This window comes from Bacillus rossius, chromosome 1 (assembly GCF_032445375.1).
Source record: "Bacillus rossius redtenbacheri isolate Brsri chromosome 1, Brsri_v3, whole genome shotgun sequence".
Classification (NCBI taxonomy): Eukaryota; Metazoa; Arthropoda; class Insecta; order Phasmatodea; family Bacillidae; genus Bacillus; species Bacillus rossius.
Window position 1 is genome coordinate 68,749,506 of NC_086330.1, and position 16,833 is coordinate 68,766,338.

General features: G+C 35.7%; 1 protein-coding gene across 4 annotated transcripts in view; it reads right to left on the reverse strand.

Annotated features, from left to right (window-relative positions):
• Positions 1-9,760, reverse strand: part of LOC134537311 (RNA-binding protein Musashi homolog 2) — a 511,410-nt gene extending 501,650 nt beyond the window's left edge. For 2 of the 4 annotated variants that reach the window (XM_063377622.1, XM_063377631.1), the window contains exon 1: positions 9,505-9,760. The gene's annotated coding sequence lies outside the window, so the exon portion shown is untranslated. The remainder of the gene's footprint in view (positions 1-9,504) is intronic. The other 2 variants (XM_063377641.1, XM_063377613.1) reach the window with 2 other exon arrangements.
• Between the last annotated feature and the right edge of the window lie 7,073 nt (positions 9,761-16,833).

A 16,833-nucleotide genomic window follows, 5' to 3' on the forward strand; every position in this document is an offset into this window, starting at 1 on the left:
TACCCATTTCGTCAGGACATTTTTTTGGAAAATTCTATAAACTCTTGGAACATTTTAAGGACTTAATTTACATAACACCCAATTTATATATATATATATATATATATAATTTTCAACCCCTGTTTGAATGGTATTTGTACTTTTCATCCAAAATTGTTTCAGCCAAAGGTTTTAGATAAAGTTTAGGAGTTTTACAATAAATTATAACGGACTTTATAGAATATATATTAAAAATGTAATGATTTTTTTCTTCCTACCCTGGTAATTTCCACCCCTTGCAGTAATAGTTTCTTACATAAAATTTATTTTAGAAAAACATTTTCAAAATTTTTAAAACGTTAAACAAAAATAAACATTAATTCGATAGAGTACATGGACAGTAATTTTATTTATTTTCTGATTTCAACCGCAGGTTTTATCAACCCCTTATATTACTGGTTTGCAATATCAAAAATATTTTCAGAAAAATGTTTTAGATAAAAATTAAAAGATTTACAAACCATTTGAAAGGATTTAATCGTGTTCCTACTAAGGAAGTTATGTTTTCTTTTGTTAAGTTAACCCCTCTATTTTCCAACCCTTTGCAGCAATGGGTTGGTCTAATCAAAAATTCTTTCAAACAAAAGTTTTTGATAAAAATTATATGATTTTAACAAAAAATTTGTACGAATTCGATGTTGTGTCTACGAAAGGAGGTATGTTTTTTTGTCCTCCAAAACTTGTTTTTTTTCCCCCCTTGCAGTTCTAGTTGATCGTATCGAAAATTTATTCAAACAAAAGATTTTTATATTACTCTTACGAGTTATAAATACGTTCAAATGAATGTAATTTTCCCATATTATGGGAGTTACTGCAATTTTTCTTTTTCCCTCAAAAACGTTTCCCATTTCTACCCCTGTGGTCGGATATTGCCTATAAACGATCTCGACCGAGCTTTTCCATGATTATATTTTATGTATCCGTTTGGAAGTGATTTGTGAAAAATTGCGGCAGTTATCGTGTCCATAAAATTGTGATATATATATCATATAAACTTTTAAGTTGGCGATGGTTTTGGGGTCTATTGACCATGAGACGAGAAACTATATAAAAATTTTCCGGAAGACGCGCCTTGGTAACGGCTACAATAGATAGTATTTTTTTGAAATCAACATAACAGTGTAAGCATCACAAAAATATTTTAGCTGCTTTTAATAATAATATCAATAAGCATGCTGTGATAAAATATTGATTTTAGGACTTAGTTAATGTTTCAATTTAGTATCACAAAAATAAATTACATATTTATTAGTCTTGGAGGTTTAAAATAACATTAGCTGAATGTATATCATAATTATATTTCCAGTTTTTTTTTTCAAAAATGTAAAATTTACCCTATCCATGTGTGTACACAAATGTAAAATATGTTTTCGAATGTGTGGGGGTATATTTTACAAAAGTATACTTAAATAATCCCAATTGCTTGGGTCCCGCATACGACAGTGGTAAATTAAAAAAATATTACGAATATAAATTAGTAAACAAACCACAATCAATGTGAATATTTACTAGTGATTTATTTTTTTTTGTCGGTATTATATAACTCAGCCTACAGAAATTTCCCGTACGTCCGTAATGTAATTTTTCTCTTACTTATCATGTAATATATGTATGATAATTGATTAAGAAAAAAATTAATTCGCTTTCTTTACATGTGATTAAATATTACTTATTTGTTTGCGATGTATTGTAAACTACTTTAAAAAGAGCGTGCAAAACAACATAATTTCTATCAAGTACATCCAACATAGAAACGGGCTTTAGTCTCCGTACATATCAAATATGGTTTGAGATACTTAAAACATGAGGCGAGTGTGGTCAGAGGGCGAGGCGAAAATACCTGGGTTTTAGGACAACGGTGATTAATTCCTGTGTAAACTGAATATTCATATGCACCATGTGACCAGTGCATTACAAACAGAATGAGATAAAGATTACTTGTTTACGAAATATTAAGTAGCTTTAAATTTAATAAAAGAAAGGTTTAATCAACATAACACTACATTGTAAACTTATTTTTTCCGTTTAAAAAAAATACTTTACATTTCAATAGTGTTTCCTTAATAATTTTAATGTTTGGACATATTACGTATAAGTAGTACTACATTTTACAATTCATTGTTTACGAATTATTCCATTAATTATTACAGCAAATCCTGATATCTTACACAGCAACCCTACAGCATACCAGAGTTAAAGCTAAATGGATAGCGCTATAAGACAGTGTGGTGAACATAGAGAAATGACACACAATTGACGTTTGTAAGTCTATGACGTACGATTTGCTGTTTACCCATGGCAATCAATTGAACGGTTTACAAACTGATGCGCTGCAGCGCCATCTAGTGGCGAGTTATAGCAAAATGGATATCGCGAAAATATTCTCCGTGTTCAAATATCTGTGCATACCAATTGTCATGGCGATCGGTTGAACGGTTTTGAAGTTGTACGCTGCGGCGAGTTACAAAAATTGGATGAAAAAAACACTTCGAAGTTCCAACTTTCATGGCGATCGGTCAAACGGTGTCGGAATTTATTAACGTCGTACATACAAACATTCCATTTTATATATATATATGTATGTATATATGTGTTGAACATTATGAACGCGAAAATGTCCCAACGAGTTCAGAATTACACTGTTCGCTTCTCTTCTCGCCAACTCTCTACTATCCAATTTAAATACTTTTTACTTAAACGTCATACCTGAAATGACTACGTAACAAGGTGGACCATCGTAATGACTAAACCAATTTCAAGAAAATGAATTCTAATTATTTCTAAAATAGTGATGACTAAAGAAATGTATACAATTTACATTAATGTTATAAAATAATCAGAAGAGAGTTTGTAGAAAAGAATAAATTTCTGATTTAATACAATTTCATGGACATACACCATTGCACTTTTGTCATGGGAAAAATTCGTACATGCTAAATAAGTAATAAAAAATTAAAACGTATAACCCACAGAAAACAAGCCTATATGAGGTAATGTCAAACAGATTATCCCATTTGAAATAAGCTTGTTTAGGCTTGTTTTCGGTAGGTGTACGTTTGAATTTAATTTTTATTTATGAATTTTTCCCATGACAAATAGTGCAAAAAAATGCAATGCCGTATGTCCAAGAAACTGTATTAAATCAAGATTCCCCATTGCACAAATCACTTAAAGACAGTGCAAATCTCTGTGATTACAAGGAAGTCAAGATGCCAGCTCGATTAATGGGCCACACACGTCCCACACAGTTGGCATCGAGGCTGGACGAGCATTGCTCAACTTCTCGGAACTCGATGTCGTGAGCGAATTTCGCTATCAGCTCCGCCTGGCACACGCGTCGATTTGCAACACGTAGCTCACGCCAAAAGAATGGAAAACAGCAAAGCTTACTCGTAGTGTCGCCCTAATGTGAAGTTGAAAAAAATATTACGTATTTAAACTGCGCAGGAATTAATACTCGTGTAACCACAAAATATTACATTAGGCCAACCTGAAACTGATTCGTTAAATAACTGCAGAAACACAAATATGTACATGTTATCACGTAACAGACCATATTCCTACACAACTGTTTACAAAAAAAAATCATCCATTTTGAAAACCGTATTAAGATGTCTCAATCACAAATCTATGTATTCCGCATAATATTTGTACTATTCATTCATTTAAAAAAAAAACTCAAATAAGCAAAATATAACCAAAATAATTGTATGGGCTGGAATTTGACCTCATCCAAAGTAATTCCAAGAAATCACACAAAAATAATTAATCTAGTAAACATGTAGAATAAAAATTAAAACAAAATACATATTAGATACAGTAACATACTAGATCCCAAAGGTTTACTTAAACACTTAGTTTAGAGATGTGTGTGTGTGTATGTAAGAATATATAACATTCTATTATCTGAGGATTGTATACTTATTCTTGAATTAATTTTTTAGGTTTTTCTATCATTTATAAAATGACCATTTCACTTTTTTTTCTTCATATTCATGACTTTAACCTACGTTTACAACTCTTAAACTCATTAAATAAATGACGTGGCTAAAGACTGTGCCACAGTATCCTTCAGCCACTGTTGCTCTGCTGTCAAGTGTTCGAAAACAATCATGAGACGCTTTTCAGGTGACAGGACATGCGTACCACTTCTGAAAACTGTAAAATTTGAGTCAAGTTTACGTGACTGCAGCAACTTTACCTCGCTGTCTCTACTAGGGAGATGACGCTATTTATATTCTTAATAAGTGCAAGAACCAAGCAGAAAAACAACAGGTCATATAATGCACGTGCAATGAGAGAACATAACTCTTGGTGTAGTTCCCAATCTTCGAGGGAATAATCATTACACAACGTTACATACGTGCCGGAGTCTAGGGCGTCACCAGGGGGTGGGGTAGGGGGGGCAGTTGCCCCCCCCTAGAGCCCTAGAGATTAAAAAAAATGTAGCCAAATGCAAAAAAATACATACTTTTCCCACAACTTGGCCCCCCCCCCCCCCCCCGGCCATCGGCTGGCAACGCCCTTGGCCGGAGTGGTGGGTGCCGTCAGAACGGCGACATGTGAAAACTCTTCGTGGCCTAACATGCGCTCCATGCAGAAAAAATAAAATGTAAATATGAGCTTAATCGTAGAACAAAAAAGGTAATACATTAGAGTTTAATTAACCAAACATTGTCTTTAAACATAGGAATTCATTAAATATATTCTAATTAAATTCATTTTAAGTATATACAATAAATAATGTACTCGCCAATGATGTGTGAACATCTAACCTCGGTAATGAGCAAATTCATGTGTCTCTTGTTGCAAATAAATTTATTATACGAAACTCAAGACACGAAATTTAAAGTACAATTCTTTTAAATAATTCCGAGATTGATAAAAACAGTAAAAAATGTTCCCCTTTTAAAACCTTAATTATAATTCTGTTCAACAAGATGGCACTATTGATTTCTCAGGGTTAGCCGAACAAAATAAGTGCCGAACGCGTCGCCATGTAAATGCACGCTGAACCTGTGACATTTCCCCCTAGACCGGAACTATCAATGACAGAGTTTTAAAGGTTATAATACGTTTTTAGGCGAGTTTAGGGTGATATTTTTATATGCACTACAAATGCAATGAAATAAGCGCGCATTACACAACGGAAATTTAAAAGGTTGAAAGTCCAAAGCGCCATGCAGAAACTGCAACAGCCACGGGCCTAAGTCTTCAAGGCGCCCTACCAACGTGTGGTAATATGCACCCGTGTATATTAACTTTCGCGAACATCTGGGATGTAATAGCGTTTTGGGGTGCCGAAGTAAACTTTAAAATGGTGTAAATATCCTAGAATACATTTTATAAATTTTAATAGGTATTCATAAAAATAAATAAACCACTCTTTTAAATACTAACTATAAAATGAAACATTGTGATAATTAACATTTTGTGGGTAGTCTAAAGCATTACGAACGCGGCGCTATCTTTTAAGTATCTTGTGTAAGTTGTAAGTGGGTAAATATATTTAAACGTCTGTGTAAGTTAATTTCCTCAATTTGTTTGTTGTCAACTATTTTGTTTTGTTTTCGAAAATATTGATATTCATGTACAAATTCTATGCAATAACCTTATGCTTCTAATTTGGTGCCCCAATAGTGGCATGATGTGAGACCGGTACAGCTGATGAATCCTATGTACACAAATCAATTTACATTAAAACTATATTTATTTGGAATTTGAAAATTATTAAAACATACCAGAAAACATACCAGTAAACAATTTCTCAGTTTTCAAAAAAAAATTCTCTTTTCACTGTCGTCTGCCACTGAATATCAGTGTGCACGTGGATGGATCGATATCACATTTGTGTTATACTGGATTTGCAATGTCCCATGGTCCTACCCTAAAATCCAATACCCTGACGGTATCCATCCAACTAGTGGCTGTGTGTGCGGCTGTCAGCAACGCAAAACCCAAATATTGTGTTTGAAAACAATGAGTATGTATTAATTTGTGTATTTCGGTTGTAACTTGATTTTTCTTTTTAATATTTCTTAAAGAAATGATTCCGTTTCGTGTTATCCACATATCAATACAATTACAAATTCTCGATCGAAATAATGATAATTTTAGTCAAAAAATAAGTATACTCGTGTAATCAACGCGGAATTATATTTTTAATGTGTTTTTTCTGCTTATCGCACCAGTCAGTCCGATATTAAAAAGAGAAGAAATACAATAGATTCTAATTTCGTCAGCGGGACGTTATGACAGTGGATTTAATTGGCCTACGAAAATATTTTAAAAATTTTTAGGGCACTGTAAATCCAGCTTTAGTATACAAAAATATGTATTCATTTTGTTTGTCTTGTGCTATCCCTTTACAAACTCGCATACGTGTGTATACAGATTGGTTTATTTCTTTATACATACACGCACAGAAAGAAAGAAAATACGAGAGCAGCGACACTTGTCCAGTAGTTGGTCTCTTGTGAAACGCTTGCCGTAAGACGCAGGCAACCTTTTTATCATCTCCTGTGTTATTTTTCGGGTTTTGATCATCAAATCCATCGACCCTACCTGTGCACTATATAATGATAGTAATATTACATTCTATTGCACAATTAGGTTTAGCGAATCAGCATAAAAACACTTCGGGGACACGATACAGATACATACTGAAAGTTTCGCAACGTTTAGTGATCTGTGGTTCTACAGATTTAGCTCGATCTCGATGGCAGCGCTCGTGAGAAGAGACTTACTGGAACGGTAACTGCGCCGGCATGTCGCGGCCACCATCCCACCTCCCTCCCCTCTTTTAGCGCGGCGAGAGGGGTAGCAGCCAGGCCGTTACAAAGAAGTTGTTTCGCCGATGCAGACTTTTACTCTAGTTTTGTCGCTGAGAATTTTCAGTGGTTACATGCCAGTTAAAATGCAAAAATGTCTCTGGCGTCTCCTTAATTTCTGAAAATTTTTACTCCACAAAAAAAAAAATTGAAAAAAGCCATTTTCGTGATATTGCCGGAGACAGAAAAGTATGAAAGCTAGTACAAGGAAACTTAAGCCGCCTGTTCGACGTAGCTGTACTTTATAATCATTTCCTACGCACAACCAAAATTGAAAATTTAAAGTGTACCTACTCATTAAACGACAGGAGGTAAACTTCTACCGTCCCTTTCTTTCAGCGTACAGACGGTGCCCTAAAGGTGACGCGGTTCCGGGCTATTTTACCGTACAGAATGTCGCGACTGCCGCTCTACCTTCGGGCGAGAAACAGCTGCGAAGACGCACGTCACGTGGGCACATAACGCACGTTTTATGCACCAACTACTCAACATAAAATGTGCACGCACTAGCTGCCCAAATGCTTTTAGTTTCCCAACAAAGATGTTAAGTTGCGGGTGCGATGTAATTTTACATGCCTGCCAAAAACTTGAATTTGAAGAATAGTTAACTTTTTTATAATTTGGAATGAAATCAGGTTGACCAACGGAAAGCTCATAAAAATCGACTGGCGGCGCCGTTGTGGCGGCAGAAACTGCTCAAGGGCGATAAAATCAATAGCTACTAATTAACCTTTTCAACATAACACTATTTCAATTAAAACTTCAGTAATACGTATTCTGGGAAATGAGGCGAATGATATTTAAAGGTTGGTTTGTTACGTCAGCTACATTTATAAGTTAATTATTAAATTTAAATTATTTTTCACCATACATTTACGTATTATTAATGAAGCTTATCTAACTTAGCCAACCTTTCACTTGAGTTATTATCCGTTATAATACTTAGTAAATATCGTAGTTACAGTTATGGTTTTGTCTGTTTAAATTTATACCATTTGTACAAAACTGGAATGATAAAATTACAGTTTCATTGTCCGACAGAAATAAGAAGAAACTGATTAAGGTTCGATTCCCGAACGGTTCGCGTTCGAATATTTCGCACGCTATGGAACTAATTTCCAAGTACATGCGGGTGAAAAAAGGGGGTGCTGGTGGCGACAGTGTCGCAGAGGAAAAACCCGTACGAACAATAACCCAGGAGCGGTAGTGCGTGCAGCGATAACAAAATGAAAAACCGCGACGTGGCCCACTCACGTGTCCTACGTGAAACATGTTCGTGAGGAGGTAGAGATGCGACTCTTTTGTCCTTATAAGAGTCGCGAACTGTGGGAAATTAGTCGAATACTAAATAAGTTAAAGGTTGGATAGTTGGTTCAGCTACTTTCTTAATACGTGAAATCTATGTTGATGGTAATTTACCTATTAGTAATGCAGTTGATCTAACCTAAGCAGCATTTCACTTTAGTTACACGTAATAAATTAGCCTCATTCAGAAACCCAAATTCTACACAATTATGGAACTAACAATTCACAACAAAAGGCTTTATACGACAATAACGCAACAGCAGTCTATACTCAAGGTTTATGTGAAACCCAAATAACATTAGGTATACCTGTGGGTACCTAACCGAACGTCGCTTCACTCAAACCACGACAGAGGTAGGAAACTCTACATCCGGTGGATCTCTGCGTTATTCTTAGACTTCATTCCTCCAGTGCCTTTTTTTGTTTATATTTATTTTGGAGGCGTCCTGTCACAAAAAAAAACATATAAAGAACACCCTGCAACGACGGAGAGGAAACCTAGGAAAAAGGAATAAAAAACGCGAGCAGCTTGCGGCTGTATGTAGACGTCTGGCGGTCAGAAAACGAACCTGTGTTGCATAATGGCGCGTAATCTTGAACACGCCGTCACTCGAGACAAGAAACTGGAGATTAGGATCAAATTTAAAAAAAATCTGACCGAGAACAAAGGAACAACTTACCAAAGCATCAATGCTAAACGCCTACCAACTTACGTAGATTAAAAAATCGCTTTACTAACCCTTGCGCAGGAAACTATTAATGTGACAGTATTCATAATGGCGCCTAATACTTTCCACGTAAACTAAAAATATTATTGTAAAAAAACATATCATATTACAGATGTCATAATAGTGACCATGAATATTAATTACCAATGTTTCGCATGTTAATAATTAAACGTCTGACACAGCTATCAGTAATTGCCGAAACATTAACATCGAAAACCGGTATAAAGTTTGACGAAAAAAATTGAAAGAAACCAATATCCCTATTTCGTCAGCTGGAGTTAAATCAGCCGAGAAATATCTTTTCAAACAGATCAAAAACCAATTTACGCAAATGGATAATGAAGTTAGTACTGTGATGAATTTTGAAACATCTGTCTGTGTTGATAAAGCTGACAGTGGCATGTGAACAACATTAGGCAGCATGCGTGACGGGTGACGGTATATATAAATGGTAGTAGCCTCAGGGCAGACGTAGCGTGGCCTCTCAACTACTCTGGAGAAGGTTCGGGTCGACCGGCGTGGAGAGGAACAAAGCCAGGCTGCGTCTTCGGGGAACAGCGGACCGCGGAGCAAGAGCACTTCCTTTGTCTCTGGTCACTTACCGGCTCGGCCGCGTCACGCCGCCGCTCCAAGATGTCCTCGTCGCCGCTCGGGCCGAAACAAAAAAAAACTGTCCACACTGACGCACAGTTCCAGAACACGCCGGGCACTCGCGAGGTATATCCGGCACCAAAAACACGTCCTTCCGTAACTACGCCTGCTGCTAGCGTCTGACCAACACGAGATCTACGGGCCGGTCGGACAGTTGCATGAGTCACACGGCGAACTAGCCGAGACGGAGTGAGCGACTTGGGGAGTGAGCGCGCGCCCCCCTTTCCCCCTCCGCTGAAACTTCTTTCCCTTCCCTCCCCTCCTCCTCAAGGGGGGAACACATTTCACCCTCTTTCACCTCCCCCTGAGCCAGCCGCTGGCTGGGGCCCTCACCGGTCCGTGCCGAGCGCTCCCTGCTCGGGCCGGTCCGTGCCGGGCGCCGGTTGCCATGGCAACCCCAAAGCGAGCCCCTCCTCCGCCCCTGACAGGTTCTCGGTCCTCGCACTCCTACCCACACACCGACACCGGCTCGGCCCAACCAGGCGATGTTACACGCTACGGACGCAGCTGCCGCCGATGCGACCTTCAGCTCACCGTTACGGGCCAAGCGATACTTTTAGATGACGTGTGGTTTGCACGTCATCTGAACGTGCTCCGCCCACGCAGCTCGGCTGACTTGCGACCACGTCGCGCGCTCGCAGCACGACTCTGTAACCAAAGTACTCTTTCACTTGCACGTCTTTTTACACCTGTGATATTAGACTAAGTGAATAACTCTTACAAATATTTTTGGCAGAACAACAAATGTAAGAGAGTTATCGAGTTAAAAATTTAGAAAAAATCCCTTAGATATAACTAATGAAGGAAAAAAGACATACAAAAAACCAACAGGCGTCTGGCGCAGCTTCATTCGTAGCAAGGCCGTGTATAATAATGATTATCGTCAACCGCGACTCGTATTGGGATACTGTTAGAGCCACGATTAATTCGCGTGTTATTTCACTCCGGGCCCACCCAACTGTCTCATTCATGCTCATGCTTATTTAGGTCGCTCTTTTGTCTATCTTGTTTTTGAGCTGCACAGGACTGGGTCAACACTCCTTCTCCTTGTTTATTACTGGCTCAGGGTCGTCAGATAGTGTCAAGAGAACTGTGGGACAGTCACCTAAACAAGGTAGATAAACGTGCACTTCAAGTCTACTTTGCCGCCGAATGAATGCTCTAAATAGTCGTTCATCTATGTAATATCTTCACATACAGGAAGGATTCGTGGTTTCATTTCGTAACAGGGTAAAATTAAATTATTTACACCTTTATGTTGCTTTTGTGACCTACATTTCAAAAGGACTGTGAGCCAGTGAGAAACTCTTAACCAAACAAGCATCAAAACGGGGCACGTGAGGAGCTGTTGAACAGGCACTTAGGCTGGTATTTATAGTCGCATCTTGAGCAATGTCTTGAGACCGTCTTGACGAAGACGGTCTTGTTTCTCAAGGCAGCGATTTCAATCTCCATGTTTCATAGTCCGCAAACAAGACGAGCTTCATGAAGACTGCATGCTCAAGCCAGAGCTTGTTTGCCGTACTTACGGCTTGACGAAGCACTTACTTGAGACAGCCGAAAAGACACGAGCATACACGAACTTTGCCGATTGAACTGTTTTCGTTAAATATTCTGGTACTGTTCACACCAAGCACTGAAACCCCAGAAATTGAGGCTATTTATAGTAACATGATTTAGTGATTATATATCACTACATTCGAAGTGCGTTTGTACGTTGATGTGAGGAATTCGTTTATTGTTTTAATAATCTTGAATCACACATGGAAAAATTGATGTTTTGCGACCACAAATATGCACACCTTCTTGTACATCTCAGCTTGTGTCACTTGAGATGAATGAAATTAAGAACTTTATATACTTTTGTCTTTCCTGTGCAAGTTTAACATTAAGAAATTATGTATCTAACGATTTAATAATACCCTTTTAAAAAAAATTAAGTTTGCATCTTCAGAACTGTTAATACTGAATTACTACTTGTTTAAAAGCTACCTGTCTTTACAGAATTATCAAAAAATATTTCAGGTAGTGAAAAAACTTTTTTTTGAGAAAATGTCACTCTGCTTCAGCTTCAAGATAAGGTACAGTAAATGTTAGTTTAATAAAAATATCAGATTTAACTACACAGTAAAAGAAAATTTTTAATTTAAGTAAGAAAAATGTATGTTTAGAATTATAACAATAAGTTTGAATGAATCTGATAAGGGTACATAGTAAGGAACTTAAAATTTTGTAAAACCCTTAATAAAGTGTTTGTTCATCAATAATATAAGACATTAATTTACTCATATAATAGGTTAATTTTTCTTGTTCAAGTTACTTGTGATTATATAATTTAATCGTATTATAAGTAAAATATATAGACTACAGTATGTCTCAAAGCCTACTGCGTATGAAATAACCAAATCAGTAAACTGAGCTATGTATTTATATATATTATAACAATTAAATTTTAAAAAATAAATCTAATAAAATTTATTTTAAAACTATATTTGCATTTTTCATTAACTGTAACTATAAAAAAAGAAATAGTCAGTGCCAGGATTTTAACCACATTCGTATTGTTTTCTCTATCCATAGACTTGAAACCCAACTCCCTAACCATTACACTACGAAACCTCTAACGAGTTTTTGTGGAAAATTATGCCATATCAACAGTGTAATGCCACTTTTTCTTAAATTATTTTTAATGTATTCTGGGTGTCACGAATGTAGAATTAAATTTTCTGATTGTGATATGTACCATCAACCATCATTAAACACATCGTTTTCCACGTCCATTGTAGTCGTTCTGTGATCGATATGTAAAAAAACGTGTCTGTTTAGCACTTGAAAATGTAACCACTGGTCACAAACAAACACTAAACTCATTTAAAATACATATAAAATTGCTTCAGCACTTCATACAGGATTTATTTAAGTTTAAAAATACGAGGTTCACGAGAATCCGCCATTTTCTACATTGGGATCAGAACAAGCAATTGCTTGAGACATGCCTGCAGTGGTCTTGGCAAAGACGATCTTATTCGTGTTCATAAGCACGGTCTCAGTGACTATGAAACATGCTTCTACGATGGTGTTCTCAAGCAACGACTATGAGACAGGAGAATGCCCTCTCAGAAATAAGAAATATGGGACTATCATAAGATGGTCTTCATCAAGATTGTCTTGTTTGCGATCACTTGAGATCATCTCAAGCAACCTCTATGGCACACAAATGTTAAATAAGAATGCATATAAGAATTTCTTGACGAAGAAATTGCTCGAGGACTTTGGTGAAGTCATTGAACCAACGAGATTTTCCAATCCCTTTTTCGCCTCAAAATTGCGAAGAACACAGGTTACGAATGACTCAGACCTCTTCGTCAAACATGTACGTACCGAGTTTACTCGCTTTGAACACGAACTCACTAGTGTCTGCTCGGATCATTGGCAAATCCCTCATTAACTAGACACGCTTCCACCACAAACCCTCGACATCCTTCCACACGCCGTACACCCTGTTCGCGGCAGAACTCGGAGCTCGGTAGATTGCATTCCGGCCCAGTACCTACGAGGATCCAGTCGTCTGGAACAACGGAGAAGCATTCGTTTATTCGAGGCGCATTCTTAGTTGAAAAGTGCGAAATGTCTAAAGGTCCTGCCACACTGTCAAATTTCTTCTTACAACACCTTCCGATATGTAGTGTCAAATTAAACTTGGAGAGCTACGACGTCACCGAAAACGTCATTAGCGTTGATAAGTTGGATTACTTTAGTTTCGATAAAATATTTTGCATATAGGACGGGTTCTAAAATAAGTTGTATGTTGGATGCGATTGGTCAACCACAATCGTGCCTAGTGAAAACGGAAAATATATCCGTTTCCGTCTCAACGCTTCTTTAAAATGGCCGATTAAAGGGGTTCAAAAAGTTAAATAATGTTAATATAAAGGTCGTACACAAAAAAAAATATATGCGTAAAAATGAAGTTATGTTTCTACAAACTTAAATAATCTCTGAAAATCTATTTAATTATATAACGAATATTATTGCGATTAGCGGACTTGCCGATATGTTTCAAACAGCTCCAGTTTCCCCTAAAAACTTTATTTGTGCTGACCATAAATAAGTCTCAGGGACTTGGCATTGATTTATGAAAAGTGTGTTCCTCCCATGGGAAACTATATGTTTGTTTATTACGTTTCGAACTTAAGTAAACTAATATTTTTTTGTTACCAGAACATAAACCGACGGCTCAAATTGGGTACAGAGAAACTATAAACCAATAGCTACTTTTTAATGAAAATATAAATAAAAGTGTTAAATAGACCTTTTTTTGTAGAAGGTTATGGACAAATACGTAGATCTAAAATAATTCGAATTTAACGTGGATTACAGCGCGGGCCTCTGGTATTACACATATATTCACACAATCCTGATCAATCACTTCGATTTTGTTAGTAAGATTGATTTTTATAAGTTCAAAATAATGTTGAATGCCTGCCTAGTATAAAATAACCAAAAAACAACGGACTTAACTGTATTAAAAGTATTACAACCATTAGTTAAACAATAAAGAAGAAATAGTTAACTTTTTAATCTACAGTGTTAAAATGGAATATTAGGTTATATAGGGAAAAATAAAAATAAAATTTCTTCAATGACGAGGTTAGAATCTGTAAATTTTGAGTCAAAAACCATTTATGTCTTCTTTTAAGATGATTGGCACGTTATTAATTCTTTAATACCGACGAGCCAATTTGTGACATTGTTAATGTGTTTCGACAATTTCAGAGACAGTGACAAGTGTAGCGAGTTATTCAGACGCTTACAAATGTACACCTACCTTACTCGGTACTCGAACCCAGAACTTCTCGCATCTAAAGCCGGCGTGTGTCCGACTTCGCTAGAGAGGTCGGTGCCTTTGACCTTAATAGACTCGATAAAATTACGGGGGAAAAATATCGTTATCAGATTGGCAATCCAGGGTTATAACGAATATTATAATTTGTGAATATTTCTTTTTGTGACTATTAAAGTTTGTAAAATGTATTCCAGAAATGTTTTGCTATCGTACAGATTTATTTGGCACACCAATGCCCTTGATACGTTCACGTAAGAAAATAAATACAGGATAATACCGCCACACACGGTCGGCTATCTGGAAGACTTCAGCTCGTGGGTGTAGCAGAAACAACCATCATGTTTAACTTCCGTTCATGGTGCGCACGCACTTCATTGGATTTACTTCCGGGCTTACGCTCCTCAACGTACCTCAACAATTATAACTTCAAAAATGTAAAACTTTCGTATTGCATTGGATAGTGAAGAAAGCTGAATACACACAGATATATATGTATGTTTATATGAAATTATATATACATAGAAGGAACATACCGCAAGCGATAAGACTCAAACAAAGCGAAGGAAACGTGAATAGGCTTCAGGTGTTGGGAAAGCATCAAGAAACCCCATCATAGGAACGAGAAGACTTTTAAAATATCGCTTAGACAAAGAAAATGTTGTTTGCCTAGTTTTCAAGTTAATGTATGCTCCATCTTACTAGTGTGGGAACGTCTTTATTCAATTTATAAGTATTGGTCAGTAAGAAAATCATTTAAATGCTTTCGGACTCAAATTTAGGCACAAGATTTGAAAGTGTTCAATTTTGCACACTTTTCAATTACAGTCGATAGTTTGTACACATACCAATGCGTGGAAATAATTAGAATAGAAATGCCTGTGATTTTAAAATTATTAAATATGAACAATTTTCCCTGTAAGAAAATAAGATACCTACATCAAATATAAAATTATATATGTGTGTGTGTGTGTGTTAGTATGTATGTACTAAATGATTTAAATAAAATTGTAATTCAAACAAATTTTAATATTATTAAGATTAATTTTATTTTAATTTATTGTAATACGTCTAAACTGTTCAGAATTTCGATAATTATGTATCAAAATCTAATTGCAAGTATCATAACTTCTATTTCGATTGTAAAGTAAAAAAAAAAAAAGAACGACTGATTTCTTATTCATGAATAGATACCATTCGACTTAATTTTTTTTTATTGAATTGTAGGTTCGATAAATACATTACATGCAATAACTTAGTTAATGTGGATTTTTATGTTTTTTAAACAAGTTTTAAGTTTTTTTTTTAAATTTAGTTAAGTGTTTTGGTCATTTTGAGAGTAAAAAAGCAAATAATTAAGTATACATAGCGTGTTTGCGAGTTGCAATTTTACAAGTTTGCGAGATGCTAAGCCTTTGAAGTTGGATTAGAGTAACTTGTTGGTTAAAAAAATTAGAGAAAGTGTTTAAAATGCAACCCGAAACGTTTTATAATATTTAATTGAGCAAAGTTCTACAACCACCACCAAACTTGTCGCTGTCGTAAAATGCTTCAATCTAAATAATTATTTCCTATAGAAGTCTGTGACGCGTATACCAGCCTTGGGCAGTAGCCAATCCCACACGATGCCCATTTTCTGCTATAACTTATGTTATCCCCATGGGTATAAAGGTTTGTATAGCAGAAGTGAAGAAATAATTCTTAACTCCATACACTCGATACCTAGAATGTTAACAGAAAACCAGGTAATGCAGTTGCCTAACAAAGCAAGCATATCGGGGTAGAATAAACATGTTGCTGTCAATTAAAAAAAATACTAAAAAAATATTCAAATTGAACTTTTTATGTTAAAAATTATGTAAACTATTGAATAAAAAATAACAAAGTGGGTTTAGTATTTAAAAACAAATACAGAGCAATTTTGAAATTAACGATATTGTATTTTTATTGGTAGTTTAGTTTCGAAATATCGTAATATAAAATTTAAAGGATACAAGTGAAATTGGGTTTGCCTAAATGTAGTCATTTATGATATATTTATAATATTACATGAATCAGGCAGTTCATCTAGCTAATTCACACTATTAATTGTGCTAATTTCATTGCAATAGTAAAACGAATGCTACTAATTAACATATTTTATATAAGTTACTCGATTACCAACTTATTTTAATACTTACTTTGAAAATTGTACCTAACAATTTTTGTAACCCACAGAGAAAAAGAAACCCGCATAGTTCGCATAATAAACTTAAATCTAAAGACAAGGAAAACCATCTCGCTTTTTCATTTAAGCTAACAGGTGTGGGTTTCTATGAAGTGTTAGTTTATTCATTAATAATTTATAGACAGTCGTTTCCTAATAAACGTTGGAGGTTTAATAAGAGAATTTTTTTTATTTAAATCACTTCAAAACATAAAATTTAATTTTAAATAA